Source organism: Pelobates fuscus, chromosome 5 (assembly GCF_036172605.1).
Source record: "Pelobates fuscus isolate aPelFus1 chromosome 5, aPelFus1.pri, whole genome shotgun sequence".
NCBI lineage: Eukaryota > Metazoa > Chordata > Amphibia > Anura > Pelobatidae > Pelobates > Pelobates fuscus.
The window spans coordinates 204,877,399-204,895,025 of record NC_086321.1 but is presented as its reverse complement, the minus strand read 5'-3'; the positions used below and the strand labels follow the sequence as shown (position 1 = coordinate 204,895,025).

The following is a 17,627-nucleotide window of genomic DNA, read 5'->3' as shown; positions in this document are numbered from 1 at the left end:
TGTGGTAGTTCTCCTTCTTTAAAATATAGTATCCTCCTTTACTGTGTTGATTCCCTATATGTATTTAAATGTTTCTATCATATCCCCCAGTCTCGTCTTTCCTGCAAGCTATACATGTTAAGATCCTTTAACCTTTCCTGGTACGTTTTATCCTGCAATCCATTAACCAGTTTAGTAGCCCTTCTCTGAACTCTCTCTAAAGTATCAATATCCGTTTGAAGATACGGTCTCCAGTACTGCGTACAATACTCAAAGTGAGGTCTCACCAGTGGTTGCCATTTGGCTTATCCCTCCTGGAACATCAACCCTGTTACATATTTTTGTATCATCAGCAAAAAAACATACCTTACCATCAAGACCTTGTGCAATATTACTAAAAGAAATATTAAAGAGAATGGGTCCAAGTACAGATCCCTGAGGTACCCCACGGGTGACAAGCCCATGCTTCGAATATACTCCATTGACTACTTTGAATATACTCTGTTGCCTGTTACTCAGCCACTGCCTTACCCATTCAACAATATTGGAATCCAAACTTAAAGATTGAAGTTTATTGATAAGCCTTCTGTGTGCAAAAGTGTCAAAAGCCTTACTGAAATCTAGGTAAGCAATGTCTACTGCACCACCCTGATCTATTATTTTAGTTACCCAATCAAAAAAAATCAATAAGCTTAGTTTGGCATGATCTCCCTGAAGTAAACCCATGTTGTCTCTGATCTTGAAATCCATGTAATTTTAGATGTTCAACAATCCTATCCTTTAACATGGTTTCCATTACTTTCCCCACTACTGAAGTAAGACTTACTGACTATAGTTGCCCGACTCTTCCCTACTACCTTTCTTGTGAATGGGCACAACATTCGTTAACTTCCAATCTTTTGGGACTACTCCTGTTAATGATTGGTAAAATAAATCTGTTAATGGTTTTGCTAGTACACCACTAAGTTATTTTAATAACTTTGGGTGTATTCCATCAGGTCCCATTGACTTATTTGTCTTTACTTTTGACAGTTGAAATAGAACCTCTTCCTCTGTAAACTCACATGTAATAAAAATGACTAATTTGTCCTTTTTCTTAACTGAAGCCTCTTTCCTTCATTTTCATCTGTAAATACTGAACAGAAATATTCAATGAGGCAGTGAGCTAGACCTTTATCATCTTCTACTCTACATACCTTCCTTCTTTTGTTTTTAATCCAACTAATCCTTGTTTTACTTTCCTTTAACCCCTTAAGGACACATGACATGTGATTCCCTTTTATTCCAGAAGCTTGGTCCTTAAGGGGTTAATCATTTATGTATCTAAAAAATGTTTTGTCCCCTTTTTTACTAACTGTGCTATTTTCTCTCCTGTGTGTGATTTGGAAGCTCTTATAACTTGCTTAGCCTCTTTCTGTCTAATCTTATAGATTTGTCTATCTTCCTCACTCTGGGTTTTTTTATAATTACAAAATGCTAACTTTGTTTTTTACTATTTTGGCCATATCTGCGGAGTACCACAGTGGTTTCTTGATTTTTTTGCTTTTACTGACAAGCCTAATGCAGTTTTCTGTTGCCTTCAGCAGTGCAACTTTTAAATAATCCCATTTCTCTTGGACTCCATTTAAATTGCTCCAGTCTGATAATGACTCATTTACACATATTCTAATTTTAGAAAAGTCTGTTTTTCTAAAGTCTAAAACTTTTGTTTTCGTGTGAAGAACCCGATAGTTACGAATAATCATCTAGTTTATGAAATGGTGAAAAGAACAGAAACTGTATATAAACACTTATAAAACATCATATAATACATACGCACTGAGCCCAATAAAAAGAGGTGTTGGAAGACAGAATCAAAACGGGAACAGAGGCCTCTAGAATGCCACAGTGGCTGAACAGGCTAGCCGCCGTGATGGCCGTACATAATACATAGGAAAAGCCAGGAGATATAAGACATATATTAAAAAGACCTATACCTGGAATTCTTAGGAGAATAATAAATAACTATGCATACACAGCTGACATGGAAGATTAGGATTGAAAGCAACAGGAAATGCTAGAATATCTCAGTAATATTAGCATCAGATATTAAACTTCATTGCTTAAACTGGACATGACTGAATGATGTTCCCAATGCATGAAGACCGTACAAAGAAAGTCTGGGTGGTGTTAGAAAGTGAGCGAATGCAAAAGCTGCAGACAAGAGAACTGCAGGTTTAGCTAGCTGTTTTTAGATTAACCCCAATGAAAATGACATAATTACATGCATGCAAGCTGTCCCTTGGGGCATAGCTGCTAAACAGTTCATTACCGAACAATGTTGGCCCAATGAGTACCCGAATACACAGAGGGCAGACAAACATTAAAATGTAGGGTCACGAACTGAAATGCATATGATACAGTTTTATGAATTTGAGGTAATTTAGTAAGAATATTTAAGACATTTAGAAGATATTCCCCTTTACAGAAAATAAGGAATTTTACATTTATGTGTACAGAGAATGTATATACAAGTTTATATTTTATTTTATTTCCTTTACCACATGTATAGGCCCAAGTTTGGGCCTGACATCAATTTAGACAGTCAGTTGCAACACCTAGCCACATAATTACTAAACAATGAAGGCTCAAAAAGTGCATGAATACTCAGGAGAGACAAAGAAAACATTAAGATGTTTAAGAGTAGAGGGATTCTACGTCTAAACTGCAGAGTACCGCTGATTCGGGTAAGACAAGATTGGTCAAGAGGGCCAGAGTTTGTTTAGTGTCTTGTGTGAAGGAGGGAAGTGCTTCCACAAATGGGCGTAAGATTTTATCAATATAAATGCTCCCATTTTGTGTCAGGTTGTCAACCCCTGAGACTATTGGACGTCCGGGGGGATTCTAAGGATCTTTATGGATCCGTGGGTTGTGTTTATCTCCAAGGGTGAACATACACCTCTGCACTTCGGACTCCAACCAAGGTAAGCCGTGACAGTAGGTCCCCCTTGTGCTGCCAAAACAACTCTTATGTGTTGGAGCATGGACTACACAAGATCTCTGAACGTGTAATGTGGTATCTTGCACCAAGACATTAGCAGCAAATCCTTTAAGTCCTTTAACTTGTGAGATGGGGCTTGCATGGGTCAGATTTGATGTCCCGGCACCTCTCACAGATGCTCTATCAATTAATTTGGAGGCCAAGGCAACACCTATAACTCTTTGTCATGTTTCTCAATAATGTTTCTGAACAATATTTTAGTGTAGCAAGGTGCATTTTCCTGCTGAGGCCACTGCCATCAGGGAACACCATGCCATGCACGTGGCCTACAACAATCTCTAGGTAGGTGGTATGTGTCAAAATAACGTCCACATGAATGCCAGCACCCAAAATTTTCCAGGAAAACGATGTCAAGAGCACTGCCTCCGCCAGCAAGCCAGCAAGCCTCTTTCCTATAGTGAATCCTGTTGCCATCTCTTCCCCATTTAAATAGCACATTCACTCCATCTTATTGTAAAGCGCTGCGGAATAAGCTGGCGCTATATAAATACCAATCATAATAATCTGAAATAAAATGTGATTCACCAGGCAACCCTCTTCCATTGCTTCATGGTCCGATTGATGCTTACGTCCCTATTGAAGGCACTTTCGGCAGTGAACATTTGTCCTCATTATCACTCTGACTGGTCTGCAGCCATACACAGCAAACTGTGATGCACTGTGTCTTCGGACACTTTTTTTTTTACCATGGCCAGCAATAAGTATTTCAGCAATTCAAGTTACAGTAGCTCTTCTGTGTGATCAGGCAAGCCTTCACTCCCCACGTGCATCAATGAGTCTTGGAACCCTTATGCCAGCTCACTGGTTATCCATCCTTGCAGTACTAACAGGTAACAACCAACAAGACTTGCCATTTTGGAGATGCTTTGACCAAGTTGTCTAACTATTGCTATTTGGCCCTTGTCAAAGTCCCTCAGATCTTTTCACTTGCCCATTTTTCCTGGCTCCAAAACATAAAATTCAAGAACGGACAGTTCACTTTTATACAGTTCCTAATATATCCCATCTCTTGACAGGTGTAACAATATAATCAATGTTAATCACTTCACCTGTCAGTGGTATCAATGTTGTGGATGATCAGTGTATGTCTTTAGCCCCTTAAGGATGCAGGCAATTGTACATGTTCTGATCAAAACAAAATTAAAACAAAACCTGGAATTTGACTCTATGTCTGTTCAACCATAATTGACCTCTTTCATAAGCACACACTCACTTATTATCTATCATTTTGTTCAGGAGGAAAAAGGCTTTCATTTCACAATAAATATATTTATATATGAAACATGATTTTATATGAATAAAATCTCAAACAGTATGAGAAATTAAGAAATGTTTTTATTTTCTTAGTTCTGCATGGCATTTTTTTTTTAACTGTTTATGTCAGAATACTGTTGGCTTTTCTGCACATATAGGTATTCAGCAGTGTCTCACAACAGTACCCCCCGGTTGTTTAGCATGTTCCCTTTTTCAGATTATACACATTTAACCCCTTAAGGACCAAACCTCTAGAATAAAAGGGAATCATGACATGTCACACATGTCATGTGTCCTTAAGGGGTTAAATTTGTCAGATTGGTAATGTTGCCTTTTATTGCAGCACAGGAATGAAAATTACCCCCATCATGGCATACCATTTGCAAAAGTAGACAGCCCAGGGTATTTAAAATTGGGTATGACCAGTCTTTTTTAGTAGCCACAAATCCTGGTCAAAGTTAGCTTTAAGATATATTTTTTGAATTTTTCACAAAAAAAATGCTGTTTTACTGATATCATCAGCTTATCAGCTTATACGTTTTACAGTTCTACAACACTCATATTTGTGTTCAGAGATCTCTTATGAGCATTACAGAACCCCACATGTCCAAGTGTTATGGTGTTTTGGAAAGTTACAGGGTCAAATATAAGGCTTGCCCATTTCAGTTTTTACACATTGAAATTTACCCGATTGGTTAAATTGCCTTTGAGACCATATCGCAGCCCAGGAATGAAAATTATCCCTATCATGGCATATCATTTGCAAGAGTAGACAACCAAGGATATTAAAAATGGGTTATGTCCAGTCTTTTTTAGTAGCCACTTAGTCACAAATACTGGCCAAAGTTAGCCTTCATATTTATTTTTTTGCAATTTTCACACAAAAACTGCATTTTCACTGATAATAACATCACCATGATGCATTTTACGGTTTTAAAACACTCATATCTGTGTTCAGCAAAGTATTGCGAGTACAATAATACCCCTCATGTACAGGTTTTAGTGTGTCTTGTAAAGTTACAGGGTTAAATATAGGGCTTGAATTCTCTGTACTTGTCGGATGTGTCGTGCCAAATCCGACGTTCGGGTAAGCCTTTATAAATAAAGAGGGCAAAAGGTTTCAATCAAAATACACACTTTATTGCATTTATACAACATATTATGATACCTAACTTTTAAATGCTTGCCTTAATTCTAATTCTGGTTGTGGGATATACCTAACATATACTGAGGATTTCCATCTTCCTAGTTTTTTTCATTATGTGGATAGGTACGTTCTTGCCTGATGTGGCTGACGCCGCTCCTATTCTAAACAAATGACCTGAAAATGTTGTAGGGTCCAAACCTAATTTCAGGAATGGGGTCCTAACATACAACATGAATTTGGATGTAGTTAGGGGTTGCTCATGTAAGGGAAGTAACGGTGTATTGCATGAATAAGCTGTGAAAGTCTGACTATATTCGTTTAGGACTAAAACAGGGCACCATTTTTTTACTGCCGGACCTGTTTGGTTAGCTTTTCTATGTTTGATGATAATCTTGTAATGATCTCCTGTTCTAATGAGATCTCTGAATTTCAAACGTTGTGGTGCCTCCAGTGTGGAACCTATGGTAAATTTGTGGGGGGAGTAAGAAATCACAAAAGGCAATGTAGAGGGCTGCTTTTATTAAGGAATTGGTTTGAGAAACAAATGGTTTGCTGTCTAGAATGTCGAAAAAGGCTCTGAACCTGGGGCCGTCAATAGGTTGTCGTTTTGGTGTGTACAACCGGCCTACCTGCTGAATACCCTTTAGTATATTTTTTATGGCATAAGTGGACATGAATGGTTTGTAGTCTGGGTAAAGAGTTGGACATTTGTGCTGTATACCTGCTAGGTATAGTTTTATGGTGAGAGTTTAAGGAAAAGGTGGCAAAAGGTAGCGAACACCACCATCGTATGAACGGAGTATGAAGTCGGAATCAGATAAGCAGCGGTGAATCTAGTGAACAGTGTCATAGCTCTGTCATAAATATTTGCCGTGTTATGAGACAGTGCTGCCCGAGCCAGCCACCTGATGTGCTCCACTATGTGACTAGTCCAGAATCAGGTCTGAGAATGCTGGAGTGTTGCATGGAAGCGGCCTGGCTGTTGAGTGAAGGTTGAAGAAAGCCTGTAATTGAGAGCGGGATAAAACGTCAGCGGCTAAGTTATGACAACCCGGAATGTGCTCGCACACCAGGAAGAATTGTTTTGTGGCTGCCAATCAGGTCAACCATCTAATCAGCTTCATGATAATGAGTGATGAAGAGCGGCCTTTGTTGATAATATCACAAGCCACAATATTATTGGAGAAACAGTTGACAGACTGCCCTTGCCATAATGCTCCCCACGTAAATGCGGCTGCCACGATAGGATAGATTTCAAAGAGAGCGGAAGTCACCTGAAAAGCTGGTAAGTTAATGGCCTCCGCAGGCCATACGTCCCTTAACCATCTTTCACCAAAAATGGCAGCGAAGCCTGTCGGTCCAAATAACTGGAGAATCATCGGACAATGGGGGAAAAAACATAGATCTGCCATTCCAATTGTCTAGGAATTGCTGCCACGTGACTAAATCGGCTTTTGTGTTTACTTCCAGGGTAATCTTGCTGAGGCTATCCGTTGCACCAGGTAGGAGGCACAGTAGTCTAGAAATAAATTATCGATCCTGCGGGATGATCTGAATGGAAAAGTTAAGAGTGCCCAAAAAGATTGCAAGTCTTTCGGGAAGTAGTTTAAATGCATTTTTTATGTCCGTCTTACTGAGCCATGCTGCCCTGCCCATCCGCAGAAAGGCTAGAATGGCGTTAGCTACTGAAGTGTAACAGAGAGAAAATTCAGGTGAAGGAATGAAAGAACTAATGCTGGGAATGAATGAAAAATGTGGAGTGGATAGGTCAATTATCAATCTCTTTTTATTGCTGAATCTGCGAGTAGTGATGCCAATTGGATTGGTGCGCCAGTTTGCAAATGGGGGATTGGAAAATTGGCCTAGCATGAAACCCTGTGTGATTTACTGTTGCAAGAGCTGATCTACAGTGTTGGGTTTGAGAAGTGCTGATTGCAGGTTGTGAAATTCCAGTGATCTTGTGGGCAGCGTGATGATACCGATGTGAAATCCCAGCGATCAGGAAATCCACCAAATAGGGTGCAGGGTGATTTTTTTTTTAAAATGAAAAACCAGGTTGTCAATGTGAATCTCCGTGCGTTATTTTTTAGGGGATGACCTATTTGGGCACATTGACCTGGCGTGAGCTTCTAAGCACAAGGAACAGACGGCAAGCGCTGAAGCCGCAACTGCCAGCATTGAAATTGTTACAAATCTGTTCCTTACCGAGGAACACGATAGGTCTGCCCAATTTATCCTTCAGTCCTTGTTGTTCGGATTTAGAGCTACCAGATGAGGCCTGACTAGTGGTAGGAGAGTCTGCTTCACTGGGACACAGATTAGTGGAGTGTGAAATTGAAGCACAAATGGTGCAAGACAGAGGTCTAAGCCCTGCAAAGTGGCGACAGAATAGTCTGGTATCTACCTGGCTCCAGTCCAAACGAAGGTTGACCTGGGCCAGTGCTGCTGCCGCTTTAGCAGAAAACGATCTATGATTGTCATAGAATGCATGACCACCGTACTTTTGCCCCAAGTCCACCAATTTGTGTAGATACAGATTCATCTCCTTTCTACTGCGAGGGTGCTGTGAACAAATTACGTCCCTATAAAGCCCAAAAGCCAATACGAACTCCGGGATGGAAAGTTTTTTGTTTAACCTCTGATTTCTGGCTTTGAGAACGACCGGAATATCACTGTAGCAGAATGTTTTGTACTCAACTATGTCTTGGAAAGCGATAAGCAGAGACACAGGTTTTGAATCTCCGCGGGGGAGGTAGGTCTGGCTGGTGTGCCCATCATAGTGGCAAATCTGGGAGACCTAGATCTTCTCCAATGTCAGAGTCCTGAGACATGCTGTGTAATAGAATAATATACTATGACTTAGGGGAAACAACTTCTCGCCATAAACTAGTATAGGAACTGGCTTGCTATCCAAATTCCCAAAGGCGAAGCAATTACCCAATCGGGGGAGGGTGAAGCCCTGCTAATCGCCGAGCGGCATTTGAGAGGCTAAGTATGAGTGGGATACTGAACGTACTACAATGTAGTGATGGGGAGTAGGCCTCTCGGTGACGTAAAAGATACAAAACAGATGGCCGTGTCGGTTGAGGCCGTCACTAATGACTCCTAGTTGAGTCTACTGGGGGACTGACTAGGAGGTGGCATGGGGTTGTACCTCCATGGTGAGGTGGGAAAGACCATACAAATGGTTGATGCTTCAGATAGACTCACTACTGACATTGAAGCCAGTTCCTTTAAGCATGCTATGGGCTGGAATTAATATAGCGTAATTAGATGCTGTACTTACCTGCTCATGAGGTAAGAACTGTGGGGATAAAACTGGTCCGGGGCAGTATATCTATGGGGTGATATATGCAAGGGACTAGTGAATACCTTATAGACTCGGACATTGTAATAAGCGACCTAACCTATAAAAGGTAAGTGCTTGCAAACTTCCCCAAAAGTAGGAGGAATTGACAGCATGCACTATACTAATTTATTGGAAAATCACGAATAAGCTCGTTATCCCTTAACAGGGAGACGAAACAGGATAAGACAAGGTGTTTCCTGTTTTAGTTCTTCAACTAACGGATACCGTTGTATGATCTAAATATAAAGCAATATATTGTAGTCAATACCTTGTATACATAAATTAATTAACAACATGACAGGGAGGCACTCGAGTCGTGCTAGGTATGTTGGTGAAAATAAGTATAGATAGATGTGTGAGTGTGTCTAGACTATGCTCTTGGGGATAGTGTATGGTGAGACGTCCTAGGCGTGACTAGGGCAGGGTTACGTGAGTAAATGGACACAAGAAACTTTTCTGAGGGCCTGGCTTTAGGCCGAATAGCTGGCCAAATGTACCTGAATATGATGTGCTCTCAGAAGCAGAATAAATCCAAAAGAGAGCCTACCGTAACGGATCAGAATCAACGAGCTGGAAAACAGAAACATAATAGGCCGGCTTAGGGAAGCCCCAGGTAATAACCTGTTGAGAACATAACCATGACCACAACTTCCCTGAATACTTGATAGAAACCAGTAGATTGAGAGCGACCGTAAGATCGTTTAAAGCCCGGAAGAGGGTTGAAGCCACTGATAAACAAAACGTGAGCCATACTATGACCATAGGTACTACCGGCAAATCCAACAACTAACATGTGCAGAGGTTTTGTACATGTACGTAACCCCTAACGAAGCCTAGCAGTTAGGCACCATGTAATGTTATACAACAGTAACAGTATGACTATTACATAGATAATTTGAGTTTTCGCATTTTATGTAATTGACATTATTGGGGCGGTGGATAGTAATACGGATATATTCCAGACACTATTGAACCGGTGTGGTTGGTGCATAGACTTTGTGGGTAATGCACCTGACCCAGTATGAGGTTAAGTAAGTAGGCTCCCATTTTAAAATCAACCAGATTGTCAATGGGTAGAAGGAAATCAACACTAAGGAATTATCCAGCTTTCATCAGAGCGCCAATAGCGACCTACACTATGTAACTAGTGACTGAAACCGAACCATGACATTGAATCAAGATTTTAAGATATGCATTTAGTGATGCGTGAAATTTGCCAACGTGTGGTTGCTTTAAAATGATGGCTTAGCTTACTGGGAGTGAGAGTCTAGTCAGACCAATGAAGTAGTGAACTGAGCAGCAATCCGCCACTAAGTGGCCGCGAGGGCCATTACCTTGATGGACTTAACGCGCCCCTGTAGCCTTTCTGGCTAGTGGGAGACCCTTGGCAGCGTCCTCAGAGAGGTCCGGGAAGCCCTGGGGCGCCGGCCGCGGTGATGGGGTAGCCGGAAGGGGTGCAGCTGCTTCTCCCTGCTTGCTGGGGAGAGCCCGAAAGGACCAGGAGGTCGGAGGAGTTGTGCGGTGCCGGCCGCGGCACTACAGTCTGCCTGGAACCGTAAGTGAGGGATCCTCCAAGGCACTGCAATCGAGTGAAGACACCTCTGAAGTGAGTGCCGTCTGGGTATTTAAGCCAGGTAACCACTCCCACAAATACAGGCTATTAGCCTTAATACATATTTAAATACAAATAAAAACCACTTATTTCAGTCAAAGTTGTTTGGCGCTTTAAGTGATATATATATATATATAAACATACAAAATCAGCTTGCACTCACGGTCTTAGATGAAGTAAAAAATTTTCTTTTATTTAAGTAATTCCATTAAAAATCTACGTTTTAGCCCTCGTTCGGGGCTTTCCTCAGGATCAACAACATAATACACAGTAAAAATACATTCTTAGAGAGCCCGTAAATGAGAAATAATTGACTCACCACCAGTGGATCGTGTTGCCCCTCCGGCATGCCTCAGGATGATATGCGCATGCATGTACGTGCCTCACCCGGAGGTTGCGTGACAGCGCTATGTGCGTTGCCGTGGATACATACAGCTTCGTACCGCACCATAGAAACGATGATAAACAGAAGGATGTAAACACCGTAAAGAGGACTGAGCGGTAAATCAGTCAAAATTAATCGGTCAAGCATAATAAAATAAAGGAATCAAAGCCAAAGTCACCAACAGTGGCGTACATACCAGGGTCGCAGGGGTCGCGGCTGCGACCGGGCCCGGCCCACCAGGGGGCCCGGCTGCCCCTGCAACCCGGTATGTACGCTCTGGGCCAGCCTCTTCTCCTGGGGGGCCCAGGAGCCGGCCACCTCCGGGCCCCCCGAGGCTGGCCCTGCTTACACCCGGCGGCCGGTCAGGCTGGCTGGTGCGCGAGGGAGCACTCCCCCCTGCGTGCTTCCTCTTCAGCTCCCTCGCGCACCGCAATGATACCGGAGCCGGAAGATGATGTCATCTTCCGGCGCCGGTATCAGTACGCGGCGCGCGAGGGAGCTGAAGAGGAAGCACTCAGGGGGGAGTGCTCCCTCGCGCACCAGCCAGCCTGACCGGCCGCCGGGTGACCGCCCCCCCAGGAGCCCAGCAGCACCACTGGACCCCAGGGAATCCCCTCAGCACTCCAAAAGGTAGGGAGGCTGGGGGGATTAAATTAAAAAAAAAACGTGTAAGTGTGTGTGAGTGTGAGTGTGTGAGTGTTAGTGAGTGTGTGTGTGTTAGTGAGTGTGTGTGTGTGTTAGTGTGTGTGTGAGTGTTAGTGAGTGTGTGTGAGTGTTAGTGAGTGTTTGTGTGTGAGTGAGTGTTAGTGAGTGTGTGTGTGTGAGTGTTAGTGTGTGTGAGTGTTAGTGTGTGTGAGTGTTAGTGTGTGTGAGTGTTAGTGTGTGTGTGTGTATGTGTTAGTGTGTATGTGTTAGTGTGTGTGTGAGTGTGAGTGTGTGTGTGTGTGTTAGTCTGTGTGTGTTAGTGTGTGTGTATGTGTTAGTGAGTGTGTGTGAGTGTTAGTGTGTGTGTGAGTGTCAGTGTGTGTGTGAGTGTCAGTGTTAGTGTGTGTGTGTGTGTTAGTGTGTGTGTGTGTGTGTGTTAGTGAGTGTGTGTGTGTTAGTGAGTGTGTGTGTGTAAGTGAGTGTGTGTGTGTGTGTGTTAGAGTGGGTGTGTCTGCTAGTGAGTGTTAGTGAGTGTGTTACTGTGTGTGTCTGTTACTGAGTGTGTTTGTGTGTGTGTGTTAGTGAGTCTGTTTGATGTCTGTTAGTGAGTGTGTGTTTGTCAGTGAGAGTGTATGTTTTGTAAGTGAGTGTGTATGTATGTCTGCCGCTGAGTGTGTCTTTGTCAGTAAATGTGTGTGTCTGTTAGCTAGTGTGTATGCATTTGTTCGTGAGAGTGTGTGTTTGTGTCTTAAGCACTTACCTTTCTCCAGCGCCGGACTCCCATGGCGCTGGGGATCCCTCCGCCTCTCAGCTCCGAATGCGCATGCACGGCAAGAGCCGCGCACGCATTCAAACCGCCCATAGGAAAGCATTACTCAATGCTTTCCTAGGGACGTTCAGTGTCTTAAAATGGCGGAAGCGCCTCTAGCGGCTGTCAGTGAGACAGCCACTAGAGGCTGGATTAACCCTCAGTGAAACATAACAGTTTCTCTGAAACTGCTATGCTTTCAGCTGCAGGGTTAAAACTAGAGGGACCTGACACCTAGACCACTTAATTGAGCTGATGTGATCTGGGTGTCTGTAGTGGTCCTTTAAGTGTGTGTGCATCTGCATGCAGTGGCGTACATACCGCGGTCGCAGCTCTGCAACCCCTGCGACCAGGTGCCCGCCGCCATGTGTTGCTGCCCCGGCCCGCGCAGAGTAAGCGCGAGGGGGGGGGGGGCCCACGGATCAATTTTCGCACCGGGGCCCCATGGGTCATGTGTACGCCACTGGTCACCAACATAGTAAAATATGATATGGTACAAATATGAAAACGATATAATTACTTAAAGTACGTTGCCATCATGTATCTAGAAAAATGAGTGCAAAATGATAAAGTGCTAATGACATTTGCTTAGAAAGTGACACATGGGGGGGCGGAGCCAGCTGCAGACCAGCACAGACGCATCGTGCATCGCTCCGTGCAAAAAAGAGCAATAACCCGACTTAACGGCGGAAAGCAGCCACTTACCTTTCCAAAACTAGACCCATAAGTCGAGGCGAAAACATGGGCAAGAAAAACTAAAAACCACGACCGGACAAACCGCCGCTCAGCCACGATATTGGCGAACTCCTGCGGAACTCGCAGAAGGCCGCATGGGAGAAGATGGCGCTGGGTGAGGACAGATACTCCGACTCATCGGGAGACTTTTACCCAGACCCAGAAGCCGGCGCATCGCTCAGCCAGCCCACAGGGCACAAAACCAAAACCTCCCAGGCAGGAGAACCGGTCACAATGTTTATGGAGCTAAGACAAGACCTGGCGGCCGACCGAGCTCACTTCAAAGAGGCCATGGAGGGGCCACTACGAGGCTCACCCACTTGGAAACCAAAACTACCTCCCAAGACAAACGTATAACCATCTGGAACACATACTGTCCGACCTCCATAAGCAACAAATCGGCACAGCAGAGAGGGTGGAGGCCTTGGAGGACCACAGAAGGAGACTTAATTTGAAGGTTAGAGGGGTGCCTGACGATATAGGGCTAACAGACCTCCCACACTATATGAGGCGCCTGATAGCAACACTACTGCAACCCAAACAGGCAAAACAGCTTAAGATAGATGGACTGTTCCGTCTGCCCAAGCCGACTAACGCACAACCTACCGCCACGGCAGATATAATTGTACGATTTCAATCCCACCAGGACAAGGCCGCGGTCCTAGCAGCGACCCGAGGGAAAACCCCTCTAGCATTCGAGCACTTTAAACTACTACTGTTTCCAGACCTAACGAGAAGCACCCTAAGCTGGCGCAAATCGCTGCAACCAAGCCAACAACATTCAGTATCGCTGGGGAACGCCAAGGCTCATCACCTTCACATTCCAAGGGACTATCTTCCGGGCGAGAAGCCCACAAGAGCTGGACACTCATCTGAGCCAACTAGGCCTGACGGACACACGACCACCTTGTCCAGGCTGGACCCCACCGCGACAAAAGAATTTATACCCAGAGCATCTCGACGCACCACGCAAGCAGGGGACACAACCTGAACGCCACCAAATTACCATCTCTCCATCCTTTAGGATGCCATAGACTCTGCCACTAAAACCCGTGACTATACTCACCTGTATTCACCAAGTTAAATTGTTGTAATGTTGCTCGTTTTAATTTTTTAATTTTCCTTTTATGCTAGATAGACACTTCTCTGGCGTACTGTCACCAAGAGTGTAAAAGTGGTTCACTTGCGCACCCAGGCATACCAGAGAGGGCTGATGCTCCATAATATTAACAGCTCAGGGATCATCACGCAGCCACAGTGAATGTGCCCACATATAGAGAGGCCCCAAGTTAGAGAGATCTGTTGAGGCACAAGCTCCGATACATCCCCCCCCCCCCCCTTTTACCCCTTATGTCAGAACATGGGATAACTCAATGTCATAAATCCCCGGAGGGGGTCCCCCTTCCCCTTGCGCACTTAAATACTCAAAATGTATAATGCCCATATTTTGCCTTTACATTACTTTGGTGCTCAAGAGATTGTCATTATACTGTACTACAATGTTGTCCTACTTGTTTTAAAAAATTAAAACCCACTCAGCATGGCACAGTGATCCAACTACTAATTACATATGTATTGTTAAATGTGACCTTTTAGGGCGATAGCTCACATATTGTAATGTATTGCCTTATTAACATGCTGAGTGATCAAAAATAAAGAATTAATAAAAAAAAAAAGAAAGTGACACATGTGCTTCTAAAGTGCTGAATAAATAGTAAAGTGTATGAACGATATAAAGTGCATAAGATGCCATCTGTACAATAAAGTGCATAACAAGTATATAAAGTGCAATAGTATGCTGTAAGATGGAGTGAAATTGTAAAGTGTATGGAAGATAAAGTGCATAAAAATGCCATCTGCACAATAAAGTGCATAACAAGTATGTGAAGTACATAGATTTGCTGCAAGTGCTAAACCTAACTACCTATACATAAAAATGATACTGTGCTTGTGCTATACAATATTTGTTGTTTTTTCTTTGGTACATAGTAAGTTTTTTCTACAGGCCCATGTATTTCTCAATTACTTATATTGTATAGCACAAGCACAGTATAATTTTTACAGCATACTATTGCATTTAATAATTTTGGCATTTTTGTTAAACTGGCCTGTCTGAGTGCAAGAACATATTTGAATTATATATATATATATATATATATATATATATATATATATATATATATATATATAATGAAGTTGAGAGCACTAGCCTTGATAAAGACCCTTAGGTTGAAACGTTGATCTGTATTGGCAACATTGAAATAATTTTTTTCACTTTGATCCACTGAGTGCTCTCAACTTCATTATTTACCTTCATATTCAGCGCAGAGCAGCACCTTTGTGTACGTTTTTTTTTCTATTGTTTCAGGACAGAATGCGAGAGAGAGAGAGAGAGAGAGAGAGAGAGAGAGAGAGAGAGAGAGAGAGCGCATAGCCTGCCGTCCTTAAGGGGTTAATAAAAACGACTGCATTGTAATAACTAAAGTTTTGCACCTACACATTTCAAATACACACAAAAAATAAACAAGTACTTTATAACTTATTTAACTAGTTGTTCCCAACACATCTGCATGTCATAAAATTCAAACATTTCAAGCACTATACTTTCTTTCTTTTTTTATATCAGTACTAGCTATAATTTAGCTCTGCATCCACATTCCCATTCTGGCCACAATTAAAACACATTTGGCATAAACAAACTATAGTATAATGAAAGCTAACTGACTATCTGGCGTCAGCAAGCCTGCTGAGGTCTTCTGGTTATTTTTCTGATTAACAAAACAAACACGACTGAGCAGACGTGCATGTGTGTTGCTCCGGCTCCACACACTGAAAAAGAGACCTTATTACTGATAACAGAACATCTGAAAACCAACAGCCTTACTGCCCCTCAGAATGCAATGGGGCACAAACACAAAAAAAAAAAAAGCCAGCCCACAGAGTGTAAATCACCCCGATATCAGACTCTCTTTCAACCGGACACAGGCCCGCAACAAAATGGCGCAGAGCAGACCACATGGCTCCAGCGACTCCATAGACGAAGAGGGCCTGCCACAAACCACCAGTGGAGTATACCTGAGGGCGGACTCAGACTCAGACGACTCTCCCTCTACGAAAGGGGGCATCAAGAAACTCCTCCAGGACCTAAGAGCAGTGTGGAAGGCGGACCTGGTAGGGGTGCAGGTGGAAGTAGGCTGGCTGTGGCAGCGGAATCCAGAGAGGAAACCCGGGAGCAGCGCCTGACAAACACCAACTCCCAGGTGGAGGCCCTTGCACAACAGGTCCAAAGCCTCTCCCATACGGTGGCATCGCTGGAAGCAAGACACCACCAGAGGAATATCCGGATCCGGGGAGCACCAGAAACAGTGAGCCCAGAGGCCCTACTAGACTTCGCCCATAAGGTGACACAAGCGATGGGGGTCAGAGAGGCAGGAGACTCACCATATTTTGTGGCGGCCTTCAGAATAAGGATGGCACCGACCGCCCCCAGCGGACGCGCCCAGGGACATCATCGCGGTAACCCGGGACACAGCAGTACAATCAGCCATAATGGCCTGTTCCAGGAAAAGCCCCCGTCTACAAGTAGATGCCTGCAGGATAACAGTATATGCGGACTTACCATTCTCAGTCCTGCTGGCCAGGCGCAGGTTCCTACCCCTCACCAGGCGCCTGAGAGAGCACGGCATCAGGTACAGATGGAGAGTCTTGGAAACCATAGTTGTACCACGGGGGTATGGAGTCCATGTCCTATCAGCCTCTGAGGACCCAACAGACTTTTTGCAGCAACTTCAGCTGCCTTCCCTACCCGTCCTGCCCCAGACAGAACAAAAGGTCGGAGCCCGAGAACCCCTGGCCACCAAGATGACAAGGAAAACAAGCTCTGGGGCGATGGAAAGCGGAGATACTCCCAGGCTGCAAAACCTCCATAAGACTGCCCATGCCCATGGTCTCTGGGGGTCTCCATACAGCAGCGGTGTAGCCTAAGATCCTTGGAGTCCTGTTGCAATAAAGTTGAGGACGGACAGCTATAACTGTTTTATACCTGCCACTAGTCTATGTTTATGTTTCAGGCGCATTTTGACAGAGTCATAGTACCACAAAGTTTGTAAGGACATTATTGGCTTTGTTGCAGATATGTGGGGCACAGGGGATGGGGAACAATCCCGTTGAATTAAATGATGTGACATCTTAAGGAAATAAGAGAGGGTAAAACTATATCCTCTCCCAGTCCCATCACCTTTATGGAAATCTGGCTTAATTACCTCATCGTTGCTGGCCACATGTCTCTCCCTCTGCAGTCTTATGCTTTGTTTTACCCTAAGCAACAACCTCTTTGATAGTAGGCCCCTAATGTTATAAAACAAGCTGAACCAGCAGATTACACACCGCAGTATAGCGGTTGCCGAGACACAGGCTGGCCCTACCTTTTTGCAAACAGCCATACCTACAAGCATTTGTCCCCTTTAATTTATTTTTCTCTGCCCCTACTCAGTAGCATGGAGGTATACTAATTTTGTTTTTAGCCTTATCTGCTCACGCAGGGAGTACCTGACCAACAACTACCCATGTTGGGGCCTTACATTGATAGCGATACTGGCCTAACATGCATCCCATAGGACAAAGCAAATCTGTATGAAATACCTGATAGTTTTCCTGTTTGCCTTCAGCCCCAT

General features: G+C 43.7%; 1 protein-coding gene across 1 annotated transcript in view; it reads right to left on the bottom strand.

Annotated features, from left to right (window-relative positions):
* FANCC (FA complementation group C) overlaps positions 1-17,627 on the bottom strand; it is a 220,412-nt gene that overhangs the window by 125,417 nt on the left and 77,368 nt on the right. The gene's annotated exons all lie outside the window — the stretch shown is intronic.